General features: G+C 47.2%; 1 protein-coding gene across 1 annotated transcript in view; it reads right to left on the bottom strand.

Annotated features, from left to right (window-relative positions):
* LOC115079421 (uncharacterized protein PFB0765w-like) overlaps positions 1-12,490 on the bottom strand; it is an 84,314-nt gene extending 71,824 nt beyond the window's left edge. The window contains exon 1 of the mRNA XM_029583003.1: positions 12,399-12,490. The gene's annotated coding sequence lies outside the window, so the exon portion shown is untranslated. The remainder of the gene's footprint in view (positions 1-12,398) is intronic.
* Positions 12,491-12,769: the final 279 nt, after the last annotated feature.

Here is a 12,769-nt window from a genome sequence, read left to right as displayed (position 1 = left end):
TGACCAGAACTGTACACAATACTCAAGATGAGCTCTCACCATGGAGCGATACAGAGGCATTATGATATTCTCTATTTTATTCTCCATTCCTTTCCTAATAATCCCTTGCACTCTATTTGCTTTCTTGGCTGCTGCTGCACACAATGCTCATTGTGTGGTTTCTCTATGGAGCGATACAGAGACATTATGATATTCACTGTTTTATTCTCCATTCCTTCCTAATAATCCCCAGCACTCTATTTGCTGTCTTGGCTGCTGCTGCACACAGTGCTCATTGTATGGTTTCTCTATGGAGTGATACAGAGGCATTAGGATATTCTCTGTTTTATTCTCCATTCCTTTCCTAATAATCCCCAGCATTCTATTTGCTTTCTTGGCTGCTGCTGCACACAGTGCTCATTGTATGGTTTCTCTATGGAGTGATACAGAGGCATTATGATATTCTCTGTTTTATTCTCCATTCCTTTCCTAATAATCCCCAGCACTCTATTTGCTTTCTTGGCTGCTGCTGCTGCTGCTGCGCACACTGCTCATTGTATGGTTTCTTTATGGAGTGATACAGAGACATTCTGATATTCTCTGTTTTATTCTCCATTCCTTCCCTAATAATCCCCAGCACTCTATTTGCTTTCTTGGCTGCTGCTGCACACAATGCTCATTGTATGGTTTCTCTATGGAGTGATACAGAGACAGTATGATATTCTCTGTTTTATTCTCCATTCCTTTCCTAATAATCCCCAGCACTCTATTTGCTTTCTTAGCTGCTGCTGCTGCACACAATGCTCATTGTATGGTTTCTCTATGGAGTGATACAGAGACATTATGATATTCTCTGTTTTATTCTCCATTCCTTCCTAATAATCCCCAGCACTCTATTTGCTGTCTTGGCTGCTGCTGCACACAGTGCTCATTGTATGGTTTCTCTATGGAGCGATACAGAGACATTATGATATTCTCTGTTTTATTCTGCATTCCTTTCCTAATAATCCCCAGCACTCTATTTGCTTTCTTGGCTGCTGCTGCACACAATGCTCATTTTATGGTTTCTCTATGGAGCGATACAGAGACATTATGATATTCTCTGTTTTATTCTCCATTCCTTTCCTAATAATCCCCAGCACTCTATTTGCTTTCTTAGCTGCTGCTGCTGCACACAATGCTCATTGTATGGTTTCTCTATGGAGTGATACAGAGACATTATGATATTCTCTGTTTTATTCTCCATTCCTTCCTAATAATCCCCAGCACTCTATTTGCTGTCTTGGCTGCTGCTGCACACAGTGCTCATTGTATGGTTTCTCTATGGAGCGATACAGAGACATTATGATATTCTCTGTTTTATTCTGCATTCCTTTCCTAATAATCCCCAGCACTCTATTTGCTTTCTTGGCTGCTGCTGCACACAATGCTCATTTTATGGTTTCTCTATGGAGCGATACAGAGACATTATGATATTCTCTGTTTTATTCTCCATTCCTTCCCTAATAATCCCCAGCGCTCTATTTGCTTTCTTGGCTGCTGCTGCACACAATGCTCATTGTATGGTTTCTCTATGGAGTGATACAGAGACATTATGATATTCTCTGTTTTATTCTCCATTCCTTCCCTAATAATCCCCAGCGCTCTATTTGCTTTCTTGGCTGCTGCTGCACACAATGCTCATTGTATGGTTTCTCTATGGAGTGTTACAGAGACATTATGATATTCTCTGTTTTATTCTCCATTCCTTCCCTAATAATCCCCAGCGCTCTATTTGCTTTCTTGGCTGCTGCTGCACACAATGCTCATTGTATGGTTTCTCTATGGAGTGATACAGAGACATTATGATACTCTCTGTTTTATTCTCCATTCCTTCCCTAATAATCCCCAGCGCTCTATTTGCTTTCTTGGCTGCTGCTGCACACAATGCTCATTGTATGGTTTCTCTATGGAGTGATACAGAGACATTATGATATTCTCTGTTTTATTCTCCATTCCTTCCCTAATAATCCCCAGCGCTCTATTTGCTTTCTTGGCTGCTGCTGCATACAATGCTCATTGTATGGTTTCTCTATGGAGTGATACAGAGACATTATGATACTCTCTGTTTTATTCTCCATTCCTTCCCTAATAATCCCCAGCACTCTATTTGCTGTCTTGGCTGCTGCTGCACACAGTGCTCATTGTATGGTTTCTGTATGGAGTGATACAGAGGCATTATGATATTCTCTGTTTTATTCACCATTCCCTTTCTAATAATCGCCAGCACTCTGTTTGCTGTCTTGGCTGCTGCTGCACACAGTGCTCATTGTATGGTTTCTCTATGGAGTGATACAGAGGCATTATGATATTCTCTGTTTTATTCACCATTCCCTTTCTAATAATCCCCAGCACTCTGTTTGCTTTCTTGGCTGCTGCTGCACACAATGCTCATTGTATGGTTTCTCTATGGAGTGATACAGGGGCATTATGATATTCTCTGTTTTATTCTCCATTCCTTTCCTAATAATCCCCAGCACTCTGTTTGCTTTCTTGGCTGCTGCTGCACACAGTGCTCATTGTATGGTTTCTCTATGGAGTGATACAGAGGCATTATGATATTCTCTGTTTTATTCACCATTCCCTTTCTAATAATCCCCAGCACTCTGTTTGCTTTCTTGGCTGCTGCTGCACACAATGCTCATTGTATGGTTTCTCTATGGAGTGATACAGGGGCATTATGATATTCTCTGTTTTATTCTCCATTCCTTCCCTAATAATCCCCAGCATTCTATTTGCTTTCTTGGCTGCTGCTGCACACAATGCTCATTGTATGGTTTCTCTATGGAGTGATACAGAGACATTATGATATTCTCTGTTTTATTCTCCATTCCTTTCCTAATAATCCCCAGCACTCTATTTGCTTTCTTGGCTGCTGCTGCACACAATGCTGATTGTATGGTTTCTCTATGAGGTGATACAGAGACATTATGATATTCTCTGTTTTATTCTCCATTCCTTTCCTAATAATCCCCAGCACTCTATCTGCTTTCTTGGCTGCTGCTGCACACAATGCTCATTGTATGGTTTCTCTATGGGGTGATACAGAGACATTATGATATTCTCTGTTTTATTCTCCATTCCTTTCCTAATAATCCCAGCACTCTATTTGCTTTCTTGGCTGCTGCTGCACACAATGCTCATTGTATGGTTTCTCTATGGAGTGATACAGAGACATTATGATATTCTCTGTTTTATTCTCCATTCCTTTCCTAATAATCCCCAGCACTCTGTTTGCTTTCTTGGCTGCTGCTGCACACAATGCTCATTGTATGGTTTCTCTATGGAGTGATACAGAGTCATTATGATATTCTCTGTTTTATTCTCCATTTCTTTCCTAATAATCCCCAGCACTCTATTTGCTTTCTTGGCTGCTGCTGCACACAATGCTCATTGTATGGTTTCTCTATGAGGTGATACAGAGGCATTATGATATTCTCTGTTTTATTCTCCAGTCCTTTCCTAATAATCCCCAGCACTCTATTTGCTTTCTTGGCTGCTGCTGCACACAGTGCTCATTGTATGGTTTCTCTATGGGGTGATACAGAGACATTATGATATTCTCTGTTTTATTCTCCATTCCTTTCCTAATAATCCCCAGCACTCTATCTGCTTTCTTGGCTGCTGCTGCACACAATGCTCATTGTATGGTTTCTCTATGGAGTGATACAGGGGCATTATGATATTCTCTGTTTTATTCTCCATTCCTTCCCTAATAATCCCCAGCATTCTATTTGCTTTCTTGGCTGCTGCTGCACACAATGCTCATTGTATGGTTTCTCTATGGAGTGATACAGAGACATTATGATATTCTCTGTTTTATTCTCCATTCCTTCCCTAATAATCCCCAGCATTCTATTTGCTTTCTTGGCTGCTGCTGCACACAATGCTCATTGTATGGTTTCTCTATGGGGTGATACAGAGACATTATGATATTCTCTGTTTTATTCTCCATTCCTTTCCTAATAATCCCCAGCATTCTATTTGCTTTCTTGGCTGCTGCTGCACACAATGCTCATTGTATGGTTTCTCTATGGAGTGATACAGGGGCATTATGATATTCTCTGTTTTATTCTCCATTCCTTCCCTAATAATCCCCAGCATTCTATTTGCTTTCTTGGCTGCTGCTGCACACAATGCTCATTGTATGGTTTCTCTATGGAGCGATACAGGGGCATTATGATATTCTCTGTTTTATTCTCCATTCCTTTCCTAATAATCCCTAGCATTCTGTTTGCTTTCTTGGCTGCTGCTGCACACAGTGCTCATTGTATGGTTTCTCTATGGGGTGATACAGAGACATTATGATATTCTCTGTTTTATTCTCCATTCCTTTCCTAGTAATCCCCAGCACTCTATTTGCTTTCTTGGCTGCTGCTGCACACAATGCTCATTATATGGTTTCTCTATGGAGTGAGCAGATTTCAATGTATTTTCAATGATGACACCTAGATCCTTTCCCTGAGTGGTGACTCCTAATGGTGAATCTTGCATTGTGTAGCAATAATTTGGGTTTTTCTTCCCTAAGTGCAAGACTTTTCACTTGTCCACATTAAATTTTGTCTCCCAGTGTTGCAAGGTCCTCTTGCAATTTCTCACAATTGTTTTGTGATTTAACAATTTTGAATAATTTTGTGTCAATGGCAAACTTGATCACCTCACTTGTTCTTCCCATTTCCAGGTCATTTATAAATATATTAAAAAGCATCGGTCCCAGAACAGATCCCCGGGACACTCCACTATTCACCTTTCTCCATTGGGAAAATTTACCATTCAGCCCTACGCTCTGTTTTCTTTTAACCAGTTGGCAATCCACAGTAGAACACTGCCCCCTATCCCATGGCTTTCTAATTTCGTAAGAAGTCTCTCATGAGGGATTTTGTCAAAAGCTTTCTGGAAATCCAGATACACTGTATCAGCTGGCTCACCTTTATCCACAGGTTTATTTACCCTCTCAAAAAAAAAGTAGCAAATTTGTGAGGCAAGACTTCCCTTGGCTAAATCCATGTTGGCTTTATCCCATTAAACTGTGCTTATGGAACAAAGTCAGCATGGCTTTACCCAGGGCAAGTCTTGCCTCACAAATCTGCTTCACTTTTTTGAAGGAGTTAATAAACATGTGGATAAAGGTGAACCGGTAGATATAGTATACTTGGATTTTCAGAAGGCGTTTGACAAAGTTCCTCATGAGAGGCTTCTAGGAAAAGTAAAAAGTCATGGGATAGGAGGCGATGTCCTTTCGTGGATTGCAAACTGGCTAAAAGACAGGAAACAGAGAGTAGGATTAAATGGTCAATTTTGTCAGTGGAAGGGAGTGGGCAGTGGAGTGCCTCAGGGATCTGTATTGGGACCCTTACTTTTCAATATATTTATAAATGATCTGGAAAGAAATACGACGAGTGAGATAATCAAATTTGCAGATGACACATAATTGTTCAGAGTAGTTAAATCACAAGCAGATTGTGATAAATTGCAGGTAGACCTTGTGAGACTGGAAAATTGGGCATCCAAATGGTAGATGAAATTTATTGTGGAAAATTGCAAGGTGATGCATATAGGGAAAAATAACACATGCTATAGTTATACAATGTTATATTAGGTGCTACAACCCAAGAAAGAGATCTAGGCATCATAGTGGATAACACATTAAAATCGTTGGCTCAGTGTGCTACGGCAGTCAAAAAAGCAAACAAAATGTTGGGAATTATTAGAAAGGGAATGGTGAATAAAACGGAAAATGTCATAATGCCTCTGTATCGCTCCATGGTGAGACCGCACCTTGAATACTGTGTACAATTCTGGTCGCCGCATCTCAAAAAAGATATAATTGTGATGGAGAAGGTACAGAGAAGGGCAACCAAAATGATAAGGGGAATGGAACAGCTCCCATATGAGGAAAGACTAAAGAGGTTAGGACTTTTCAGCTTGGAGAAGAGACGGCTGAGGGGGGGATATGATAGAGGTGTTTAAAATCATGAGAGGTCTAGAACGGGTAGATGTGAATCGGTTATTTACTCTTTCGGATAGTAGAAAGACTAGGGGGCACTCCATGAAGTTAGCATGGGACACATTTAAAACTAATCGGAGAAAGTTCTTTTTTACTCAACGCACAATTAAACTCTGGAATTTGTTGCCAGAGAATGTGGTTAGTGCAGTTAGTATAGCTGTGTTTAAAAAAGGATTGGATAAGTTCTTGGAGGAGAAGTCCATTACTTGCTATTAAGTTCACTTAGAAAATAGCCACTGCCATTAGCAATGGTTACATGGAATAGACTTAGTTTTTGGTTACTTGCCAGGTTCTTATGGCCTGGATTGGCCTCTGTTGGAAACAGGATGCTGGGCTTGATGGACCCTTGGTCTGACCCAGTATGGCATGTTCTTATCTATATGTTTAGCAATTTTGTTCTTTATTATAGTTTCTACCATTTTGCCTGGCACAAACGTCAGACTCACAGGTCTGTAATTTTCTGGATCACCCATAGGTGAAATCTGTGTGTGTGTGTGTGTGTGTATCTTTTTGACACCTGTATGTGATACCTGCATGCATGCTTGTGTGTGTGGGTCTGCTCTGACTCCTGTAGTGATGCGTGTGTGTGTGTGCATACGTGTAAATGATTTTCCAAGAACATACAATGGGCGCAGGTGCTGTTGCTTGCCTGTGCTGTTGGCTATTAGGTAGCAGATTAGAGGGATGTAGTCAAGGAGACTCTTTGCAGGAGGTTGATTCTCACTGCCAGCGGCTGCAGTTTTGTGTTTTGGTTAGGAACGCTGCCCTTTATCATTTGCAATGACTTCAGTCAGAGAGCTAGCTGGGCCAAGTGAAAAAGTGCACCCTTGCCCTGTACAAAAAACATAACACCCCGAGCTAGGGATTATTAAACATGTCTCTCTCTATTAGCAAAAACTGACCAGCCTTGCTCAGGTTGTCTGATCCAGAGCAGGTATAAATTTTAAAATTGAACAAAAGTGAAAACGATAAATATTGTTTTATTTAAACACTCAGGGAACCTCCCTATAAATTACATTGACAACATATCAGACGTCTCTCGTTGCCCAACTGTGTAGAGCACTAAATAACGATTCTTGCAGAGGATGATTAAAAAAAATCCAGGGGCACTGAAGTAAGAGACTGGCCAGTTAGTTTTACTCTCTGTTTCCTTTCTTTTTTTTACCAGCTCACAATCCACAACAGTGGGGTAGCCATGGGTGGGACACGGCCCACTCACTTAGGGCTCAGACTCACGCAATCAGGACCGACTGACACCAGAGGGAGAGCTCTGTAAGATGACCACCACGGATCCCATCCCATGGCAACCAAAGCAGGAGAGGCTCACTGCAGGAGCCCATCCCATGAGAGGGCCGCATGGACCTCACATCCTGTATGTGTGCGTGTGGGAGTGGGACAGAGACGGCTTTGCACATAGAGCATATTACCAACAAGTACCCGGCATTGCTCAGGTTGGCTGCTTCGCAACTAATGTACCTTTTCAGACCCAAAGAAAAGTGGAAAAGATAAGAACATGCCATACTGGGTCAGACCAAGCGTCCATCAAGCCCAGCATCCTGTTTCCAACAGTGGCCAATCCAGGCCATAAGAATCAACAAATTAAGAGAACAGCCTGTGTGTGTGCGAGTGTGAGTGGATATGAGTGTGCGTGTGTAGGTATGTGTGAGCGTGTGAGAGTGTGTGAATGTATGTGTGCATGTGTGTGTGTGTGAGTGCATATGAGTGTGTGTGTGTGAGTGTGTGAGTATGCGTGAGCATGGGAAAGTGTGTGAATGTATGTGTGCATGCGAGTGTGTGTGTGCGTGCATGTGTGAGTGCATATGAGTGTGCGTGTGTGAGTATGTGTGAGAGTGTGTTAATGTATGTGTGCGTGCAAGTGAGCATGTGTGCGTGTGCGAGTGTGAGTGCATATGAGTGTGCGTGAGCATGGGAGAGTGTGTGAATGTATGTGTGCATGCAAGTGTGTATGTGTGTGTGCGTGCAAGTGTGAGTGCATATGAGTGTGCATGTGTGAGTATGCGTGAGTGTGTGAATGTATGTGTGCATGCAAGTGTGTATGTGTGTGCGTGCAGGTGTGAGTGCATATGAGTGCATGTGTGAGTATGCATGAGCGTGTGAGTGTGTGAATGCATGTGTGCATGCGAGTATGTGTGTATGTGTGCAAGTGTGAGTGCATATGAGTGTGTGTGTGTGTGAGTATGCGTGAGAGTGTGTGAATGTATGTGTGCATGCAAGTGAGTATGTGTGTGTGAGTGTGAGTGCATATGAGTGTGCGTGTGTGAGTATGCGTGAGCGTGAGTGTGTGAATGTATGTGTGCATGCAAGTGTGTATGTATGTGCATGCAAGTGTGAGTGCACGCACATACATACACAAGTGTGAGCTCACACATACTCACACACGCACACATATGTGTGTGTTTGTGAGTACGCATGAGCGTGTGAGTGTGTGAATGTATGTGTGCATGCAAGTGTGTATGTGTGTGTGTGCGAGTGTGAGTGCATATGAGTGTGTGTGTGAGTATGCATGAGCGTGTGAGTGTTTGAATGTATGTGTGTATGCAAGTGTGTATGTATGTGCATGCAAGTGTGAGTGCATGCACATACATACACAAGTGTGAGTATGCATGAGCATGTGAGTGTGTGAATGTATGTGTGCATGCAAGTGTGTATGTGTGTGTGTGTGCAAGTGTGAGTGCATATGAGTGGGCGTGTGTGAGTATGTATGTGTGCATGCAAGTAAGTATGTGTGTGTGTGTGCGAGTGTGAGTGCATATGAGTGTGCGTGTGTGAATGTATGTGTGCATGCAAGTATGTGTGTGTGTGTGAGTGCATATGAGTGTGTGTGTGTGAGTATGCGTGAGCATGTGAGAGTGTGTCAATGTATGTGTGCATATGAGTGTACGTGAGTGAGTATGTGTGAGTATGTGAGAGTGAGTGTCTGAGCCTGAGAGAATGGGCTTTGCAGACAGAGCATATTGTCTTTGCACAGTGCAGTTTCTACTGATCAGAGCATCATTACCTGACGGCCACAGAGTGACATGACATTATTTATTTATTTATTTATTTAGGACTCTTATATACCGATATTCTTGTAACAAGTTACAAATCAATTTGGTTTACATTATAACAAAAAAACCTTTGCAAGAGAATGACATAAGCCTTTTATATATACACATACAGACACATATATTATATATACACACACACACACACACATTATATATATAAATATATATACACACAGACACATATATTATATATATATACACACACACACAGAGACAGATATATTATATATATACACACACACACACATACATTGTATATATATATATATATATATATATTATATATATATACACACACACACAATTATTATTATTATTATTACTATTATTAATAGTTCTGTACATAAAAGATCCTTAACCTCTATGCAAGGGATCAGGAATCTCCTCTCTACCTTGTTAAGCAGTAGGGGGTTGGAGCAGGAGTGTGTGCCATTAAGCCATGATGAAGTCAGTTCTTTTATACTGGTATTGAGTGGAGGAGTAGCCTAGTGGTTAGAGCAGTGCACTATGAGCCAGGAGAGCAGAGTTCAAATCCCACCGCTTCTCCTTGTGACCTTGGGCAAGTCACTTAACCCTCAGCTGCAAACTTAGATTATAAATCCTCTGAGGATAGAGAAATACCTGCATGTAATCCTATAAAAGTGGAATAAAAAAATTAACGAGTTCTGATTATATGAAACTAATCAGATTTTAGATCTAATTAACAGCAATGCAAACTCCCTCCAGTACTGGGCACATTGAGACCCATCACAAACCCTGCCGAAAAAGCCACACTCAGAAGCTTTGTAGCAAACCTGTCACTAACTGCAGGGCCTTTTACCCACCCGGCTCAGCCACTTTCTAAACGTTTCACTGCTCAGTCTCCTCCTCTGTTTGCCACAGGTCCGAGGTGTCGCTTCTCTCCTCCGCAGCTGCTTAGTTTTATCTTTCCGTGATCGGGATCTGCACTTTCCCGCACTTCAGAAGGCACTGCCAGGCCCATTTTACCTGTTTGTAGCAAACCTTTCCCCCCCGTCCAGTCACCTCCCTGCCCACGCCACACCTGGGAAGGTCAGAGTTACCCTCACCTGTGCATCGCGGGGGCGGGGGAGAGGTGCACGTCTGCCCTCCCCCCACCCCCACGCACGTCCTCTCAATGCCGCTTCCCAAGCTCCAGCCCTCGCCACCTTCCCCAGCTCCAAGGTTAAGCCCAGGACACAGACAAGGCACGCGGGACCCCTGCAAGGAATCTCACGCAGCCGGAGAAACCCGCCCCGGGCTTCCCGCTTCGGTTGCCAGGCTGGCGCTGACGAGCAGGGGAGGGGGCCTGGGGTGAGGCGGAGCGTGGAAACCAAGAGCAACTCCGCACCCTGACGCAGGACGGAGCAGCGCGGGGCTCCCCTGCCGCACGTCCAACCTCTGCCTTGCCGCTCGTCTCTTCCTATCAGGCCGCGGAAGCAAGGGGCGCCCTGCCGGCTTCTCCGTCTCAGCCGTGCGCGGCACAGCAGACTCTGCCCCCGGCCTTCTCCGGGGGGGGGTCTGCGGCAGTGCGGGAGTTTTCGGGACCACTCCCGTGAATGTCGCCACTGAAGGGCAGCAGCACCGCCACGGCGGGACAGAGATGCAGCCGAGAGCCGGTGCGGGGGTGTTCGGCGGCGCCGACGTCTTCCCGCGATTTGCCCGTGTGTGCGTTCCGCCGCCCCGCGCACGTGACCCGACATCGTCCCCCTCGCCGGCACGGCCTGCGTGGCTGCAGCGCTCACAGCCTCAGGGCCGCCCTTCGCTCTTCCACCCTCACTCAGCCCCTGATACCCGGGGGGGGGGGGGGGGGTAAATAAAACTCCGACAAGGAGCATCAGAGCCGGCTGGAGCTGGGAGGACGATTTCCAGCTTCAAAATAGCTCCCGAGGCTCTTGCCGGGTCATTTCTGGGCCGAGACGGGCGCGTGCTGGAGGCCCGGAGGCGCCGTCCCGGCACTGCAGGAAGGCACCCCCCAGGGGGCGAGGAGAACGCGAGCGTAGCTCGGGGCCGCTGACCTCGGGGACGGCTCGGAGTTCAGGCCGGTGCCGTCTGGCCCTGGAAGGGACTCGCCCTGCCTGACCTCCAGGAAGTGAATGCTGCCGGCGGCTGAGGATTCTGGCCTCGCCGAGGCAGGGGGGGGGAGGGGGTGGTCCGAGGGGGCAATATTCAGGAAATATAGCCTGGGAGGGCAGGAGGCTGCTGTCATGAGAGCCGACATGAAGAGGAGATAAGAGATAGCGAAACCCCCCATGCCGGTCCTAACGCCACCCCCCCGGGCTTCTAATAACAGCACTGGCTGAATTCTGGCCCGGCCCGGTGCTTGCGCCTTCCGCTCCCCGCTGCAGGACTCCGGCTCCTACCTGCCTCCTGGGGCATTTCTAGAGTAATGAGGTGACCCAGTCCAGGGCAGGGGACTCAGCGCTGCACGGAAGGGGCAATGGTCCGCCCAGGGTGAGGGTTTGCAGGGCTGACGCTCATCAGACAGGCCAGGAAGAACCCTCCCCCTCACTTCCACACCTTCCACAGACCCCCCAGACGGCCACGAGCGCGCAGACAGACAGACAGACCCGGGAGCTAGGAGCAAGGATGAGGAGAAAGGTTCCCAGCTGGAGCGCGGCTGTAGGGTCCGGCTCCCACCCGGGGCAAGCCGGCAGAGTGCGCCAGCGGGTGAGGGCAGCAGCTCAGCGGCTCTCTCTGACCGGCACGTGGACGGCTGGGGGCGCACGGCGGGAGCCACCCTGTCGGGGGTAAGGCGCCGGCCCGGGGGCGACGGCTCCCACGTGGAACCAGCCCGGCGCTCGGACAGATGGCCCCACCCCCCCCCCCCACGACAGAAGCAAGCGGGAGAGCACGCGGGCGAGGCAGGTGGCGGCTTTCTACCCCTCCCCCCCCCCCCGCGTATAGGGCTGAGCAGCGCGAGGGCAGCTGGCAAGAGCAGGCGGCAGCTGCAGGATATTTTTTTTCCCTGCATGGAGCCGGCAAAAAAAGAAAAACAAAAAAAAAAACAAAAACATGAGCAGGTGCCGCTGCCTCTTCTCACCGCCCGCGCCACCACGGGCCGGGCACGCAAAAGCGGTGAGCCGGAGGAAACGTTCCCGGGCAGCGCCGCGCGTTGTCGGGGGTGGGGGTGGAGAAGAGCCTCGGTCTGCTCCTTACCCGGAGACAGACCGGGACGCCTGGAGAGAGGCACACGAACATACGTACACACAGACAGACAGACAGACAGACGGGCGGACACACTGCGTAGCCTTCTCCCGCCCCCCCCCTGACCCCCTCCCCCCCCCCCCCGGGAGGCAGAGACCTACCTGCGGCCAGCTCCTGGACGGGGGGGATCCTGAGGGGTGTCAGCAGAGCGCTGCCGGGTGTAGGAGCGCCCAGATAAAGCCTCAGTCCCTAGTGGCAGCCCTGGCACAATCTATGCACGGACAAACGGCCACTGTGACATCAGCAAGGCACAACAAGGTGAGCCGGGTGTCTTAAAGGGAACCGCCCTCTCTCCTCAGGCCAGCCCTCAGCTCTGGGGGGGCAGAATCACGGGGGGGGCCGGGGGGGCGGCCCTCCGGCGGGTGTCAGGGCAGAAGCAGGCCCGGCGGGGCGGGGGGGGGGGGGGGAGGGGGGCGCGGAGAGAGCCGCTCCCTTCCTCGCCGGGCAGTGATGTCCTTTACAGCGAGCGGCC

This window comes from Rhinatrema bivittatum, chromosome 1 (genome assembly GCF_901001135.1).
Source record: "Rhinatrema bivittatum chromosome 1, aRhiBiv1.1, whole genome shotgun sequence".
Taxonomy (NCBI): domain Eukaryota; kingdom Metazoa; phylum Chordata; class Amphibia; order Gymnophiona; family Rhinatrematidae; genus Rhinatrema; species Rhinatrema bivittatum.
Note: the sequence above shows the minus strand (reverse complement) of the source record. Positions and strands in the feature narration are given on the sequence as shown.